General features: G+C 44.0%; 1 protein-coding gene across 7 annotated transcripts in view; it reads left to right on the top strand.

The window, feature by feature from the left end:
• The window catches only part of dlgap1a (discs, large (Drosophila) homolog-associated protein 1a), an 811,451-nt gene that overhangs the window by 626,244 nt on the left and 166,294 nt on the right, over positions 1-18,913 (top strand). The gene's annotated exons all lie outside the window — the stretch shown is intronic.

Here is an 18,913-nt window from a genome sequence, read left to right as displayed (position 1 = left end):
AACTTGGAAAATATTCCTAATTCAAATTCACTGCAGTATCTCTTAAAGTCATAAATAGTTTATTATTGCCAACTGTAATATTGACAACTGACTGTGGAGGATTTTATCTATCTAGTCACAAGTTCAGAGAATTTCTCCCTTCTAATCAGAAGATATATTTTAACTACAATGAATTTATAAATACCATTGCTTCATTCCTTAATGATGTACTGTCAGGAAGGTGGGTGACTTTGTCCCAAAATATTATTTTTAGTTATTGCATATATTTATTAATTAAATTGTCTGTTGAATTGTATGTTCGGCGCAAAGAAATTTTTGAGGCCTTGTGAATTTCCTTGTGAGTTGCCTTAAAGAGACAGGAAAGATGTACATAGAAAATTAAAATATAATAACCAATCTAGATTGGTCATAATAATGTATGTGATTGTGTTAATGATAGTTAAATTGGCAATGCTTTGTCATAACAGGTTTCATAATGCAAAGTATAAGTTCAGTGATGTATATATCCAGTGTGAAACTTCAGACAATAGAAGCAGTACAGTTTTCTGTATTTTGATCTGTATTCCTAGTTTGCATCACCCCATGCCAGAAATTTAGCATTACTTAATATATACTTATTCCCCTTCCTCGGCATGATTTAATGCAGAAATTAGGATGGCTGTTTTTGCTTCACTGTTCGTCTTTGATACAGAAAATCACACTGATTCTCATCACATTGATACTGGAAATTCACAAATCTATAGGTACCTTGGTCTGTCAAGTTGCTCGTGGCACCATTGTTATCTTATTTTAGTTGATTGCATTTGCCAAATCAGCACTTTGCAATTTTGAAAAACAGATGATTATTGGATCTGTGTTTCTCAAGATAAGAGATATTATAAAGGTAAGATCATGTCTTCTGCATGTTATTTCCAGTCTCATGTCAAAAATAACATAATATTGATCCGTAAGTTATCTTCCAGACTTGTATGATACCAATTGAACTGACAATTTTTCATTGAAAAGTGTGTCATTTTAATTTATATTTTTTCATACACCGCATCCTTCTGGACTAAAATATATTTATAACTTTTTTTTAACTTCAAGCTCCCTTTCTTCTCCAAAGTTAGAATAGCTCCTGCAACCTTTTTAGTTTGGCTTCTGCCCTACTTCCTTTCTCATTCTGATGAAGGTTCTCAGCCCAAACTATCAACTGTTTATTCTCCTCCATAGATTCTGCCTGAATTGCTGAGTTCCTCCAGCATTTTGTGTTTTTTGCTCTGGATTTCCAGCATCTGAAGAATCTCATGTGTTTATCATGACCTACCATGGCTTCTTTTTTGATACCTTTAAAGTTCTCTATGAGGGTTTATCCCAAAGATTTATGCTTAGTCTTTTCCTATTCTGCAACTACATTTTGCTCCTTCTTCTGTGAAATCATCTGACTACACAGATTTTCACACAGTTACCAACACTCATTGGTTCTCGTTACACCTTTGCTGCTTTTAATTGGTCAGGCTAACATCTGTAATCTGAGCGACAAATACTTCTTCCAAGTGACATTAACCTAAAATTGGATTATACCTTTTTTAAATTTCTAAGCCAGCATAGTCCTGATGAAAGGTCTTAGCCTGAAACATCGATTATTTATTCATTTCCATAGATGCTGCCTGACCTGCTGAGTTTGCCCAGCATTTCCTGTGTGTTGCTCTGCAGGATCTTTTGTGTTATTGTCAAGTTGTTGTCATATTAGATCCCCTGCGAAAAATAGAGGAGTTTACCAAAAAGAAGTTGAAAACAGCATGAAGGTGGCATAGAGTATACCCAGAATCAAGATGGGACATAAGACATAAAATGAGGCGTATGGCTCACAGCTAAATTTTGTATGCTGCCAGTATGTTGTTATGTACCAATGGCAGAAATATCTCAGCTCCTGAATACATACTCTCCAAGGTACACAGGCAACAATGTCTACGATGGAGGGAGCTGTGCAACAGGACATTGAAAACCCGGTACAGCACGCAGTCTGGGCAAATATTCTATGTGTCAGGTGAGAAGTCAGAAAGACTTCCATGGTGATCAATAGAGATACAGGGCAGGAGGTGACCTGGATGATGTTACTCTGGAGTAACAATCACTGACCAAGTTCAGAAAATATTCCGTGACTCTCTGATATGTGTGAAAGTGAGGTCAAGACTAATATAAATACTCCTCTTATATGCGCATCTTTGCACACACATATAGATATTTCCCTTTGTGAGAGGACCAATTCATCACCCACTAGGACCTCTCTGGTTCCCCCACAGCTAGGTCTTTACTTCAGGGCAAGAACTTCTGGAATATCAAGGATGCTTCTTGCGAAGATATTGGGTTTGCTGACCGTGAAGTTCTAAACTCAATAAAAGATCTTAAACCCTTTTGGATACAGATAGCTACAGGTGCCTTCACAAAAGGGAGGTTATACTGTAACCACCTACTCTTCAAAAACTAATTCATTTCACTGTTTATCCTCCATGGCGGGTTTAGCTGCCAGTACCCAGTATTTGAGCAGTGTGTCTCCCCTCCCTAAGAAGAAGGAGATAATTCCAGCTAACAAAGTAGTTTAAACACAGTTCATTTATTTTTAGCAATAGATGTTTAAATGCAGACTAAGCTCTTTAAACACATTTCAAACTCAGAGGGTTTTCTATCTTAAAAAAAAATTCCAAATTACAAGCAAATTCTAAAAGTAACACAAAGGATTTCCAAAATACAGATACAGCTCCTATAAGCTAAAAAGTCATAAAAACAAAGCAGATGAACATATTGTCCAAGAGGAATAGATTCCAGTCACCCAATCTTTCTATTATTCTTTTTGATGCTCTTTAACCATTCCTAATAACCTGAACTACTATCTACTTTTATACTATTTTCCTACCACTTGGGTGATTTCACACTTATATGATACTTTTTTGCAGAAACTCTTTTTTGCAGTCTAAAAGCATCTTGGAGACACGGTTCCCAGATTCCCACAATTAATGCTGTGAAGGTGACTCTTTAAGCATACAAACTTCCCATCTATTAACAGGTCAGCCATTCGATATGCTAAATGAAATTAGCAAACTTCCTTGAACTAAATAATTTACACTGCTTGTTTGGATTGAAACAAGCCCAATTAAATAATCCATTGACTTACACTACAAGTCTTGAGAAGTCAGTGCAGGTGCTGCATCCAGCATTCTATAGATCAGTGGTTCCCAACCTTTTCTATGCCCCACACCCCTAGGAAATGTTTGATTAACGTTCGCACCCCCTACAAAAGTAATATCACATTTGAAGATGAAGAAGTCTAATTTCTCATTTTTGAACCACAGATTGAACCATGTACAATACTGCAGGTGAACAAATTGAACTTTAAAAAAATACGCTTTTAACTCAGTGCATAAAATGCAAATATAAATTGAGCAATTAGATTCTAATTTATTCAGAAAAAATAGTAAACAGTAAATTGATGAGACTCCTCAACTCTGAGGTGTAACTTCCCAGGTAACACTGATGAGAATCCTCAACGCTGACTCGGGCAGTGGGGGTCTGCAGTGAGTTTATGTCTCTCTCGACTCGGGCAGCGAGAGACTGGAGTGTGCTTGGGACAAACGTTACTACCACTTCTCAAGGCACACTGGCAGCTGGCTGAGTGATGACTCGTGACTTGTCACACAAGCCACTCTTGTCGCACCCCCTGAAATTCCATCTTGCACACCCTGGGGGTGCGGGCACCCCAGGTTGGGAACCCCTGCTATAGATAGTCATGCACACAAAATGCTGGAGGAACTCAACAGGCCAGGCAGCATCTATGAAAAAGAGTACAGTTGACATTTTGGGCCGAGATCCTTCAGCAGGACTGGACGAAAAAAAGATGAGGAGGAATAGAGTTAAAAGGTGGTGGGAGAGGAGGGAGAAGCACAAGATGATAGGTGAAACCTGAAGGGGGTGGGTGAAAAAAAGAGCTGGGAAGTTGATTGGTGGAAGAGATACATGGCTGGAGAAGGGGGTTTCTGATAGGACAGGACAGAAGGCCATAGTAGAAAGAAAAGGGGGCAGGAGCACCAGTGGGAGGTGATGGGCAGGCAAGGAGTTAAGGTGAGAGAGGGAAAAGGGGGTGGGGAATGGTGAAGATTGGGTGGGAGGGAGACATTCCCAGATGTTCAAGAAATCGATGTTCATACCATCAGGTTGGAGGCTACCCAGATGAGATATAAGGTATTGTTCCTCCAAGTGTGGCCTCATCTTGAAAGTGGAGGAGGCCATGGATAGACATATCAGAGTGGGAATGGGAAGTGGAATTAAAATGGATGGCCACTGGGAGATCCTGCTTTCTCTGGCAACAGTGGCCATACTTGGATATTGCAAAGTAGCCATATCACTAGAATTTTGAAACCTATCAAAGCGGCTATGATTTTTGTATTGTTTTGTCGTTTTTGGAATTCAAAACACACCATATGTATTCTCACTTTGGGCAGGTCATATCCATTATTGTACTAAGTTATGTGGTCCATGTGTGGCAACTTTTGGAATTGTAGCTGCGCTTCACTTAGAAAGGCTGCTAATGAGATATTGCCAATGAGATCAGCACAGAATTACCTATGGAATAAGTTAGTCATCAATTAACTTCCGGAGAAGGCACTGCCTATTAGTTGTAGCACTCTGATATTCTGAGAAATGTCCAAGCAGGTGGCTAATCAGGACTCCTATTATCAGTAGAGTGCCTCTTTTTAGTAATAGGAATAACACATTAATGCATAGCTGTGCTGAGCGTACCACAACAGTCGTAGGCTGCATCAATAAGCTCCAGTTCATGTCCATAGAAGCAGAAATAAACATTATGTGAATAATGATGACATAACTGCACATCTTAATGCTGAACAAATGTAAGGCATTAACATTAACAGTGCACAGAACTGCTTAGTTCAATTTTGCAATGAATGTGACTTCATCTGGAAATGATTGCTGGAGTGATCTCAATTAAATCATTGTTTATATGATTTGCATATTAAAAAGGACAGAATTTGGAACTATCTCTAAGCTACTATTATAGATTCTGCTCCTTAGTCATTGGCTCCATCATCTCCCTAGAAACTGAACCAGAATGGATGAATGTATCATGTTTGAATCCAAGATAATCTTCATAACAAATGTCCCTGATTTCATGAAGAACACTTATTTCTATTTTGCTCATGTCCCCCAACTCTTTCCTGGCCTCAATTTATCTGCTACCAAAGTATTTATTTGCACTTTACCACCATTAGATGGGATTATTCCTCTGCACTCTGAACCATCTTAGCTCATTCTAACATCTGCAAGTTTCGAATGATCCAACAGAGTGTTGACAATGTTCCAACTCCCACTAAATCCAATCCACAATTACTTGTTATTCACTCAGTCATAATATCTCGGTAACTGCCTCTTCACTCGCTCTGTAATCTCCTCTGAAAGAGCTACATTTTATAGTTCAGAACTTATTATCCCCAAATTTAATTATTCTACAACTGATGGTGTGTGTTTAGTATCCTAAACTCCAGAATTCATTCACTAACATAATGCTAGAAGAACTCAGCAGGTCAGGTAGTATCTGTGGAGGGGAATAAACAGTTGATGTTTTGGGCCAAGACCCTTCATCAGGACAAAAGCATCTGATGAAGGGTCTCAGGCCAAAACATCAACTGTTTATTCCCTTCCATAGATACTGCCCAACCTGCTGAGTTCTTCTAGCATTTTGCATGTGTTGCTCGGGATTTCCAGCAGCTGCAGAAGCTCTTATGTTTAAAATTCATTCACTAAACTTAATTGTCTCTTGACTGACATTTTCTAATATTTTCCATTAAATTATTCCTATCAAGCCTTTGGGCATCTGGCCTAATATCTATTTACTATATATGTCTCATTATTTGATGGCATACTTGCAAAATGTTTTGGGAAATTTCATTTTGAGCAAAGAGCAATGTAAAGATAGGCTTTTGCTTTTGTTGTGGTGACTGTAGAAGTGTATTTAAGTGAGGCAATGCAAGAGATAGAAGAATTGGTAACTTTTCCTGATATCTTTGTAACCTCTGGAGAATCAATTTCATGCATCAGTTGTGCTGAATAATCTCAGGAAATAAAGCCCGGAACCACTTTTTCAACTCTGCATTCAGTGGGCACTAGAAAAAAGAAATTCAACTTGATGTGTTTGTTTTAAAGAAGGTATTTGTAGTATAAACTACAAAATGATCTGACACAAATTGAGATGTGTTGAATGTGCAGCACCTGTCCATCAGACTGAATGGAGTTCAAGCTGAAGTTTTCCTTCAGTTTGTGTATTTTGCTAATCAAGAGGGAATGAGGCATTTTAGATTAGTGAGAGAGGCACATTGTGGCAAAATCAAAAAATGTTCATGACGTCTTTGAATCCTGTTATGGCATGCTTCAATCCAGCTTCAAAACACTGTAGATAATCTCCATAAATGTATCAACAGAAGCTGTAGCCACTGCATCAACAGAGCGCTCTCTGCTGTACTGTTATGATCTTGTGAACTGCAAGAGACCTGTCAGCATTAACTCCTGATAATAGCTCCTCAAAATCTGATTTGTCTACATTCTATTTCTCTTCTGTCTCAGTGAATCATCAACAACGCCTAGAATCATCGACATACAGCTGGTTCCTGATAAATGAATAATGCAGCCAAGAAATCCTCAGCACCATCAGAACTCTTAGTAAATAATTTTAATCAATCAGCTATTCACAGAATTTGAATATTGGGCTAGCTGCTTTCATTGCATTGTTTGAAATAGTAACCTTGGATGATTTTGTTAGCTAGTTGAAGATTAATTGCTTAGAATAATCAGAATCAGAATCAAATTTATTATTACCAGCATATTGTTTGTTATGAATGTTTTTGTTTTGTGACAGCTGTATGGTGCAAAACATAAAAATCACCATAAGTTACAATGAATAAATAAATACTACAAAGGAGGAATAGCGATGTAGTGTTCATGGACCATTCAGAAATCTGATGGTGCAGAGGAAGAAGCTGTTCCAAAAACAGAGTGTGTGTCTTCAAACTCCTGTACCTCCTTCCCAATGATATTAATGCAAAGAGGGCATGTCCTAGATGGTGAGGGTTCATAATGATGCATGCCATCCTCTTGAGGCATCAGTTTTTGAAGATATATTTAGTGGTGGGACGGGTTGCGCCCACAATGGACTAGTTAAGTCTACAACCCTCTGTAGCCTCTTTCAATCCTGCACCTCTGTACCTGATGATGATGCATCGTCAGAATACTATCAACTGCACATGGAGAGAATCAGAAAGTTTTACTTCATTGGTATTCAAAAGAATATCAATCAATATTTAAGATTTGGTATTACTTTGAAAAATGTTTTGATTATTTTAGGTTTTATAAAAGTCTAAATGGAAACAATTGTTTAAACCAGATATTATAGATTTTATTTGCCTTGGTGATTCAGTGTTTCTTTTATCACTGCAAGGGAGTGTACATTTCTGCAGTGTCTTTGATGCAGAAACAATGATTTCAGAGAGATGGATTGCAAACCTAAAAAAAGGGAAGTTGATGTTGTTATCACTGTCAAGGCTGACATTTATTGCCTGTCCTTGGGAAAGCTATGATAAGCTCCCTTCTTGGACTATGCAGACCTTCACCCTGGTTGCTAATAGGAAAGGAGTTCCAAGACTGAGATCCAATGAAGATAGGAATGTTGACATATCTCCAGGTCAATTAACAGTTTTCCCATATTCCAGTTGCCTTTTTCCTTTTAGGCTGTAGACACGTTTGGGTTTGAAGCTAAGTATCCCACGATTAATATCTGGGAAGAAATTTTTGACTGCAATTTAAATACTATAGTGGGTCAAACAATGGGCATCATGAGGTGAGTGACTCACCTCCTCCCTCTCTAAAGCCTTCTCCGACCTGCAAGATATGTCAAGAGTTTGATTAGAATATTGAATGCCTGCCTGGATAAGTGCAGCTCAAACACATAGTAAGTTCAAAAGCTACTTGGAAAAGCAGCCATCCACTATCCACCATCACAAGCATTTATTTACTCCACCATTGTTGCGTTGTGCCTGCAAGATGTAACAGCTACAAAATACACCGGAGTTACTTACTAAGGCTGTTCTAAAGACAGCTTCAGAATATTTCAACAAAATGACCAGACAGTGTACCATATTCCAGATCTAATCACACATGTGATTAATATAATGGTAAATTACTTCATCTTTCTGATTCAATATCAGCCTTTCAATATATCTAAACATGATTTACTGTACCCATCGTCACCAAGCTGATGAATCAATGCTCATGCATGTTGGACAACACCTAAAATAAAGACTGAAAGGATCAAGGATTCAGACTGTACTCTAGGTGAGGAGTGGTTTAGTAAAACCTCCACAAACTGAGCAGACCAAATACTAAAGGTCAAGCTGCAGGATAAGGTATGCAGCAAATGATGAGTCAATACAAGAAGGGTAAACTTCATAGTTCAAAGTAAATGTATTATCAAAGTACATCGGTGTCACCATATACAACACTGGGATTCATTTTCTTGTGGGCATTCATGCTAAGTACAAGAAACATAATAGAATTCAAAGAGACAAAAGAATTGAAGGAATAGAACATGGCAGAGGTGTTCACTTTGGGTAAATTTCTGCTAAGGTTCCCTTTTTTTCCCTCTTACTGTACCCAGTGCAGTAAATGCCCATTGTGTGCTCTTCAGGCCGGATGTTGGAGTCCTGGAAGGCCCAGAGTCTCCCAGGGGACTACATCTGCATGAAGTGCATCCAGCCGCAGCTCTCTGAAGACCATGTTAGGAATCTGGAACAGAAGCTGGATAACCTTTGGCTTGTACGGAGGTGTGAAGAGATAATCGATCAGAGCTACAGCAAGTAGTCATCCTTAAACTGCAGGAGGTGAGTAGCTGGCTGACTATCAGGAGAAATGGAAATGTGATAAGCAGTTACCGTTTTGGATACTATTGTGGGGGATGACCTCCCTGGGGAATGCCTTGGAGACCAGGTTACTGGCACTGAGCAGAAGGAAAAGAGGGAGAAGAGGTGAGCAGCAGTGATAGGGGACTCAATAGTCAGAGGATGAGACAGGAGATTCTGTGGAAATGAACGGGACACCTGGGTGGTATGTTGTCTCCCATGTGCCAGGGTCGGGGACATCTCGGATCGCGTCTACAGCATTTTGGAGGGGAAGGGAGAGCAGCCAGATGTCTACCAGCAATTTGTACATGCTTCCTGCGACTGTTCGGGGTTCCTGTGGGTGCCCTGGTTTCCTCCCACATTCTAGAGATGTATGGTCAGGGTTAGTAAGTTGTAGGCATGCTACATTGGCACTGGAAGCATTGTGATACTTGTAGACTCATCTGCACAACCTTCACTGATTTGATTTGACACAAGTGACGCATTTCACTGTATGTTTCGATGTACATGTGACAAATAAAGCTAATCTTTAACTTTAAAACACAGTAACTCAAGGAGATAACATTTCTCATGGGCAATTAGAGAGGGAATATAAATGCTGATCTTGTCACTGACACTCAAATCTCATAAATAAATGAAAACATTATTGATAAAGCAACCATTTTTTAAAAATCAGACTATATCATTATACATTTTTCTTCTTCCATTTACATTTTTTCTTTCCACTTAATATTCCATTTTGTTCATATTTGAAATATTTTGCAACATCTACCAGCTGTCCGCCAGATAGAAAAAATCATGTTATTGCCAACTATAACATTCAGTAACTGCAGCATCATGGTGATAGTGAGTCATTATGTTCAAACTGATTATTATGTGCTTTCATTTACCAGGCATTATCTCTACAGGAAATAAAATGAGATTTCCATATCAATGTTATCAGGTCTCCACTGTCTCCCATGACATCAGTCAAGGATGAGAGACCTTGACTTCAACCCTTCCTAATTGTAAGAGCACTTGTTGATTACAGTAGTAGCTTGCTTAAGTGAAGAACATGTGTCTCTTGCCATTTTAACCTCACATAGACTCCAGCTATGCGTGTCTTTTCATTGAATGTGTAGAATAGTCCATGTTCCAAGCCTTCCCTGGTAATGCTCCCCAACTCTACACTGACAACTGCATTGATGCTGTTTCATGCACTTATGCTGAGTTCAGTAATGGCATCCAGCATCCTACACTGCCATAAATGCAATTGGTCCATTTCTGACATCTCTCTCCCCTTTCTCGATCTCTCTTACTCCATCACTAGAGACAACTGATATCTTTTATAAGCCTACCGACTCCCATGGTTATCTTGACTATACCTCTTCCTATCCTGTATCCTGTAAAAATACCATTACATTTTCTCAGTTCCTTCGTCTTTGCCATATCTGTTCCCAGGATGTTCCCCTTCTTCAAAGAATGGGGTTTCCCTTTCTCCACCATTGATGATCCACTCCCAGACATGCACACTCTGCCCATCTCCCACCACCTTAACAGGAATAGAGTTCCTCTTCTCCTCACCTACCACACCCTGAACCTCTGTATCCAACACATTATTCTCCTCAACATCTGCCATCTTCAACAGGATCCTACCACAAAGTATATCTTTATCTCCTCCCTCCCCACCGCTTTCATCAGGGATTGCTCCCTCTACAATTCCCTTGTCCATTCATCCCTCCTCTGTAATCTTCTGTAGCGATGTGCTACACACAGAGCTAGAAATAACGACACACAGTCTGTAAGTTGCATTCGAGACTGGTTTTATCAAACTTTGCGGCACTGGCTTTTACACAGTTCTGTTCCCGCCCTCTCCGGGCGGAAATGACATCAGAGGTGCATTACAAAAGTCTCTTCCCGCACGTGGGCTTTCTCCCCTTGCTGGTGAAGAAGGCGGCCCAGCACAATTTTGGGGCTGTACTCTCTGCCGACGCGCACGCCATTTTGTGAGCTGGTTTGCCTGCGTAGAAAGTGGGTCGCCACATAACCTCCTCCCCAAAATCGGTGATACACCCCCCAATGTCCACAGTCTGGATCAGTCTCTCTTTGGGCGGTCTGCCTCTGCGCCACGGTGCCTGAACCTCGACCGGCTGCGCCAAGTCCACATGGGCTGGTTTGAGTCGGTCCACCGTGAAAACCTCCTCTTTCCCCCCAATGTCCAGAACGTACGTGGACCTGTTGTTCCTGATCACCTTGAACGGCCCCTCGTACAGCCGGTGTCCGCCCCTTCGTACAAACACAAGCTATTATTAATGCTTTTTGAGATAGTGATTTAGATGCATATCATATTTTTTACTGAGTTAAGTATTGTATGTAATTAGTTTTGCTACAACAAGTGTATGGGACATTGGAAAAAAAGTTGAATTTCCCCATGGGGATGAATAAAGTATCTATCTATCAAATTTACAGCTCTGCAGGTCTTTGGGTACGCAGGTTGGGATCTGTCCGTGCTGTGAAGTCGGTACGGGGGCCAGGTTGCTGAGCCTTTCGCGTAGTCTGTCCAGGACTGCTGCCAGTTCTTCCTCTTGCCCCCTTGGGGCTGGTATGAACTCTCCCGGGACGACCAGGGGTGCGTCATACACCAACTCGGCCGACAAGGTGTGCAGATCCTCTTTGGGTGCCGTGCGGATTCCGAGTAGGACCCAGGGAAGCTCGTCCACCCAGTTAGGCCCTTTGAGGCCGGGTCATGAGAGCCGACTTCAGGTGACGGTGGAAACGCTCCACCAGTCCATTCGACTGTGGGTGGTAGGCGGTTGTGTGGTGCAGCTGTGTCCCCAAAAGGCTGGCCATGGCTGAGCACAGGCTGGAGGTGAACTGGGCGCCTCTGTCGGAGGTGATGTGGGCTGGTATCCCGAAGCGTGCTACCCAGGTTGCAATCAGCGCTCGGGCGCAGGAATCAGTGGTGATGTCGGTGAGCAGGACCGCCTCTGGCCATCTTGTGAACCGGTCTACCATAGTTAGGAGGTACCACACTCCTCGCGACACTGGTAGGAGGCCCCACAATATCCACACGAATGTGGTCGAACCTCCGGCGGGTGGGGTGGAACTGCTGCGGCGTGGCTTTAGTGTGCCGCTGCACCTTGGCTGTTTGGCACTGTGTGCACGTTTTGGCCCATTCGCTGACCTGTTTGTGAAGTCTGTGCCACACGAACTTGCTGGAGACCATACGGACGGTTGTCCTGATAGATGGGTGCGCCAAACCGTGTATGGAGTTGAAAACTCGCTGCCGCCAGGCTGCCGGGACGATGGAACGAGGTTGGCCGGTAGCCACGTCGCACAGGAGGGTCCTCTCACCTGGGCCTATAAGGAAGTCTTGCAGCTGCAAACCCAAGACTGCGGTCCTGTAGCTGGGCATCTCGTCGTCTGCCTGCTGCGCCTCAACCAGTGCTGCATAGTCCACCCCCAGGGACAGGGCCTGGACAGCTGGTCTGGAGAGTGCGTCCGCCACGACATTGTCCTTTCCTGAGACATGCTGGATGTCTGTCGTGTACTCGGAGAAGTAGGACAGATGTCGCTGCTGGCAGGCTGACCAGGGTTCGGACACCTTCGTGAACGCAAAGGTCAACGGTTTGTGGTCCATGAACGCGATGAATGGCCTGCCTTCTAAGAAGTACCTGAAATGCCGGATTGCCAGATACAGTGCCAACAGCTCCCGGTCGAAAGCACTGTACTTGAGTTGGGGTGGCCGTAGGTGCCTGCTGAAGAAAGCCAGGGGTTGCCAGTGCCCCTCGATGAGCTGCTCCAGCACCCCATCGACTGCTGTTTCGGATGCGTCCACCGTGAGGGCAGTTGGAATATTCGTTCTGGGGTGCACCAGCATTGCGGCATCTGCCAAGGCTTCCTTGGCTTTAATGAAAGCAGCCACGGCCCCTTTGTCCCAAGTAATGTCCTTGCCTTTACCTGACATCAGAGTGAACAAAGGGCGCATGATATGGGCTGCTGAGGGGAGGAAGCGGTGGTAGAAGTTTATCATACCAACGAACTCCTGCAGGCCTTTGACCGTGTTGGGCCGGGCAAAGTGGCGGATCGCGTCTACCTTGGCGGGCAGAGGTGTTGCCCCGTCTTTGGTAATCCTGTGACCCAGGAAGTCAATGGTGTCGGTCTGAACTAGCATTTGGCCGGGTTGATCATGAGGCCGAAATCACTCTGAGGAGTAGAGCTGGCGAAGGTGGGACAGATGCTCCTGATGACTACTGCTAGCTATGAGGATGTCATCCAAATAGATGAACGCAAAGTCCAGGTCGCGTCCCACTGCATCCACTAGCCGCTGGAACGTCTGTGTGGCATTCTGCAGGCCTAATGGCATTTGGAGGAACTCGAACATGCCTTACGGGGTGATGAGTGCTGTTTTGGGGATGTCTTCAGGGTGTACCGGGATTTGATGGTATCCCCGGACGAGGTCTACTTTGGAAAAGATGCTTTCCCTGTGCAGGTTTGCTGCGAAGTCCTGTATGTGTGGCACGGGGTAGCGGTCTGGAGTTGTAGCCTCGTTCAGTCTGCGGTAGTCGCTGCATGGTCTCCAGCCCCCGGCTGCTTTGAGCACCATGTGCAGGGGGGAGGCCCATGGGCTGTCGGACCTCCGTACGATCCCCAATTCCTCCATCCTCTTGAACTCCTCCTTCGCCAGGCAGAGCTTGTCCGGGGGGGGAGACTTCTTGCGCGAGCGTGGAGGGGTGGTCCCTGGGTCGGAATGTGATGCTGTACTCCGTGTCTGGGCATGGCTGCCATGAACTGCGGTGCCAGAACCGATGGAAAGTCCACCAGGATTCTGGTGAATTCATTGTCAGACAGCGTGATGAAGTCCAGGTGTGGGGCCGGCAACTTGGCTTCACCCAGGGAGAACGTCTGGAAAGTCTTGGCATGGACCAGTCTTTTCCCTTGCAAGTCGACCAGCAGGCTGTGAGCTCACAAGAAGTCCACCCCCAGGAGTGGTTGGGCCACCACGGCCAGTGTGAAGTCCCACGTGAACCGGCTGGCGCAGAACTGCAGCTGCACTGTGCGGGTGCCGTAGGTCCGTATCTTGCTGCCGTTTGCAGCCCTCAGGGTGGGTCCTGGCTTCCTGTTGCGGGTGTCGTACCCCGTCGGGGGTAAGACACTGATTTCCGCTCTGGTGTCGTCCAAGAAGCGGCGTCCCGACTGTTTGTCCCAGACGTACAAGAGGCTGTCCTGGTGGCCCATCGCTGCCATCGCTGGTGGTAGAAACACCACTGTTCATTGGCCTCCTCACTCCTTGCACTCCGTTGCTGGGCCTGGTCTGGCCTGCTGTTGGGCGCGTGGCCTGGTAATCTGTCCGATGGACACCCCGCTCTCCCTCTTGGCTTTCCACAGCACGTCTGCCCGGGCCGCCACCTTCCAGGGGTCACTGAAATCTGCGTCGGCCGGCAGCAGATGTATGTCCTCGGGCAGTCGCTCTAGGAACGCTTGCTTGAACATGAGGCAGGGCTTGTGCCCGTCAGCCAGGGACAGCATCTCGTTCATCAATGCTGACGGTAGTCTGTCTCCCAAACCGTCCAGGTGAAACAGGCGGGCACCTCGCTCACACCGTGAGAGGCCAAAGGTCCCAAGGAGCAGCGCTTTGAATGCTTCATATTTGCCTTCTTCCGGGGGCGACCGTATGAAATCCGCAACCTGGGCGGCCGTCTCCTGATCAAGGGAGCTCACCACGTGGTAGTAATGCGTGGAATCAGAAGATATCTGCCGAATCTGGAACTGGGCTTCTGCTTGGTCAAACCACACACATGGTCGCAGCGTCCAGAAAGTTGGCAGTTTTAGCAAAACTGTGTGAACAGATGAAGAGTCGGTCATCTTTGGTCCAAATCCCGTTTGGACCATAGGGGTCACCAATGTAGCGATGTGCTACACACAGAGCTAGAAATAATGACACGCAGTCTGTAAGTTGCACTCAAGACTGGTTTTTTCAAACTTCACGGCACTGGCTTTTACGCAGTTCCGATCCCGCCCTCTCCGGGCGGAAATGACGTCACAGGTGCATTACAAAAGTCTCTTCCCGCACGCGGGCTTTCTCCCCTTGCTGGTGAAGAAGAAGGCTCAGCGCCATTTTGGGGCTGGCCTCTCTGCTGACGTGCACACCATTTTGTGAGCCGATTCACCTGCGTAGAAAGTGGGTCGCCATACTCCTTCCTTTCACATATCACTGCAAGTAACAGTAGCACAACACCGGCCCATTCACCTTCTCCCTTATCTCCATTCAAGGCTCCATACAGTCCTTCTGGATGAGGCAACACTTCACCTGTGAATCTGTTGGGGTCATGTATCCAGTACTCCCGATACAACCGCTCTTGTGTCTGTGCACAATTACATATATATTAAAGAAAAGCATGCAAGCATGAAATGGCTTTAAATTGCACTGCGAGAGAGAGAGAGAGAGAGAGAGAGAGAGAACAATGCACATGTGTAGACAACAACGCATATGCAGACAACAGATCAGTATGTAGTGCTAAGAGGGGGTGGGGGGTCATTGCCCTAAAAGAAATAGATCCATACATTATACTCCTCCTCCTCGAGATTAATGCAACATAAAACTGTATATGTACAAATCATTTAATTTCCCTTTCATAAACCAATATTCCAAATAAACATGCTTTCACAATAACAGTCCATAACTGACTTCAAAGTTCTAAAGGTTCAGTCTTTTGGGTGGTGCTCTGTTTCTTTCAGGATAATGCCTCCAGACCTATGGAGTGACATCAGGTTGGTAGGTGCCTTATCTAAGACAACACTCTCAGTTTCCCATGTTACCTTGCTGTCAGAGACATGATCATCACTGAGAGGGTGAGTCCAGTAACTGTAATGTGTCCGTCTTGTTGGATGCAATCGACTCAAGTGTGTTCTTCAGTTAAGCATCCAGAATCTGATCCACATGACATCTCCATGTCTGATCTCCAACTTCTGCTGTGTCTATCAGTGGTCCATTTCTTATAGTTATCCTGCCGGGTGTCTATTGTCTTCTCGATAATCATGCACAAAGACTTCCTGTCCAACCTCGAAGCTCCTTGCTGCTTCACTAGGCAACTGGCTGAACTTTCTATTCTGCACTTCCCTCTGTAGATCTGGTTTCAGGAGGTCTATGCGAGATCTCAGATTCCTGCTCATGAACAGCATTATAGATGTTTGATTTGTCGTTGCATGAACAGAGTTCTGATACACAAAAAGGAAGTTGTCCACCTTGTGCTGTAGAGAAATGCCCTCCTTGTCCATCACTTTCATGGACTTCTTGAATGCTTGGATAAACCTTTCAGCTAACTCATTTGTTGCTGGGTCGTGAGAAGCTGACTTGAATGTTTGATGCCATTTTTCTTCGTGAACAGTTGGAATGCTTCTGACATGTATTGGGGTCAGCTGTCGATCACAATTTGTTCTGGGAAGCTTTTTATGGTGAAGATAGTCCTCAGAGCGAAGACAATATTTGCTGAAGAGGTTGACTTCCCTGGTATAACTCCAGCCACTTCAGTCCGTTTATCTGTTCCCAGCCTCCATACATAGCTCTGGGTGAGACTCTTCATCCTGACTGTTCCCAGGTGTCCTTCATGCAGATTTTCTAACACTCTGGTGCACAGTTAAGAGAGAACCACAACACGAGATCCACACATCATCATTCTTGTCTCGCTGAGAACTCTGGAAGCATAGGGTTACCATGAGCTGGCCAACCATGCATGGTAATTCCATAGACTTTTGACAATGTTGGGTTATTCTTTGTTTCCCTTTGTGTTTTGGAATTTGTTACCAGCAACTGGTCCACCAATGAGGTGTGAAACACATCTGCTGGATCACAGTATGAAGACTTTTTTTCGTTGCCAATAATGGAAGATGTGACAAGTCATCAGCATTGCTGTGTTGTTTGATACCCTATGTCATCCCACTGTCATCTCTAACTCTATGTCATTGTGGTAAACTATGTATACCTGTCTGGACACGCCCCTCTGCTGACTGCTCCTGTGGCTCCTCCCACAGACCCCTGTATAAAGGCGATTGGAGGCACTGCTCCTCCCTCAGTCTTCAGGATGTTGTGGTCTCTTTTGCTGCTAATAAAAGCCTATCGTTCGCCTCCCGTCTCCGAGAGTTATTGATGGTGCATCAGTCATAAGAGTGGGCTCCAAGGAATAGTGCCCAATGTTGTAACTGGGAAGCAGTCATCACTGGAATTCCCTTCCCGGGATTGAAAATGGACACAAGGGGCAATTGATCTTTCACTAGTGTAAACTGTTGTCCATAGAGGTAGTGGTGGAACATACTAGACTAAGGGCCTCTCGGTCAATGTGCGTAGTTGCATTTTGCAATAATCAGTGATCTTGAAGCAATCACAATCAGGTGTTCAAATAGATCTTTCATAAAGTGTGAAAAAATGGTTCCAATGGTGTAAGGAGATGCATTGCACACCAGTCTGATGGGCAGGGATAGATCATAATGGGTGAGCAATTCATCGATGTTATTATTCCCTTTGTTTCCTTGAATGTTCTTTCACATCTTAATGACCATTCCCACTTTGCTCCTGTCTGCCACAGTGCATTCAATGGGTGCAGCACTGTAGCAATGTTTGGGAGAAATTGGTGGTAGTAATTTACAAGGCCCAAGTATGACCAGAGTTGTGACACATTTTCTGGTTGGGGTGCCTGTAGCAGTGGTTCAGTCTTCTCTTGTGACTTATGTAAGCCATGCCTCTCAATGACATGTCCACAATATGAGATTTCATTCTTAAAAAACTGACATTTCTCCCTCTTTGCATACAGACCGTACTCACTCAGCCTGGTATGTACTGTACCAAGGTTCTGGAGGTGCTCTTCATCATTTTTGCCAGTCACGATGATATCATCGAGGTAACATTGTGGTACTGGGATATCTTGGAGCACTTTGTCAAGTTGCTGGAGATGATGTGATGCCAAAGATGAGACAATTATACTGGAACAGTCCCTTGTGAGTGTTGATTGAGAGGAACTTCCTGTTTGACTCCTCAGTCTCCATTGCAAATCGGTTTGTGACAAGTCAATCTTTGAAAACCTCTCCCTGCCTGCCAAAGATGCAAAAATGTTTTCTATTCATGGCAAGAGATGCTGCACAGTACGCAGCACTGGATTGATTCTCACCTTGAATCCCCACATGCGTGAACTTCCCTTTCTTGATCACTGGGACAACAGACATGGCCGAATCACTTCACTCAACCTTGGAGAGAGTTTGAGATGCCTCCAAGCTCTGTAGTTTAGCATCCACTTGAGGATGTAATGCGTAAGTCACAGAATCTTGGTGTTGCTGTTTCATCCAGTTCAATTCTGGCCTTCATGCCTTTGAGTTTACCAATCCCCTTCTCAAACACCTTCTTATTAGCATATAGCAGCTGTTCCAGTCTCTAGTTAGTGCTAACGTTTGGTCTGCTATTGCCTGTTGATACCACACTGAGAGCTTTGCTTGATTGCCAGTCTAGTTGGATTTTTCTCAACCATTCACATCCGCTTTCCAAAGGTGTCCCTTCCACTTTCCAACAAATAAAGTTCTAACTGCTGTTTTTGGCCTAAATACATCACCTTCGCTTTCAGTTTGCCTTTGGGGGACACCTTTTCACCTGTGCGGGTCTCCTCTAATGGTATCTTAGAAAACAGTTTGTTGTAGTCAGCCTCTGGAATTATGGACAAAACTGACCTTGTAACCAGCTCCATTTCCAGTTTTACACCAGACACATCCATTGCGATCTATATTATATTGCAATCTACTTCAGTAATATTATGCAATTCTTGGCATAACAGTTCACCTTTGTCAGACTCTGTGGTCTGATTCAGTTTTGCATTCGGTAACGTTACACATTTGCTTAGTTTTGTGTTAGGGACTTTTCACTCGGTTGTACTTTTTGTCTGCTTTGCATGCTCTCTCTGAGTGACCTCTGTAACACTGAAAACTTTTTCTTTGAACCAACAGTCATTTATGTC

The sequence above is a fragment of the Hemitrygon akajei genome, chromosome 1 (genome assembly GCF_048418815.1).
Source record: "Hemitrygon akajei chromosome 1, sHemAka1.3, whole genome shotgun sequence".
Classification (NCBI taxonomy): domain Eukaryota; kingdom Metazoa; phylum Chordata; class Chondrichthyes; order Myliobatiformes; family Dasyatidae; genus Hemitrygon; species Hemitrygon akajei.
The sequence above is the reverse complement of the archived record's forward strand: the minus strand, read 5'-3'. Positions and strand labels throughout refer to the sequence as shown.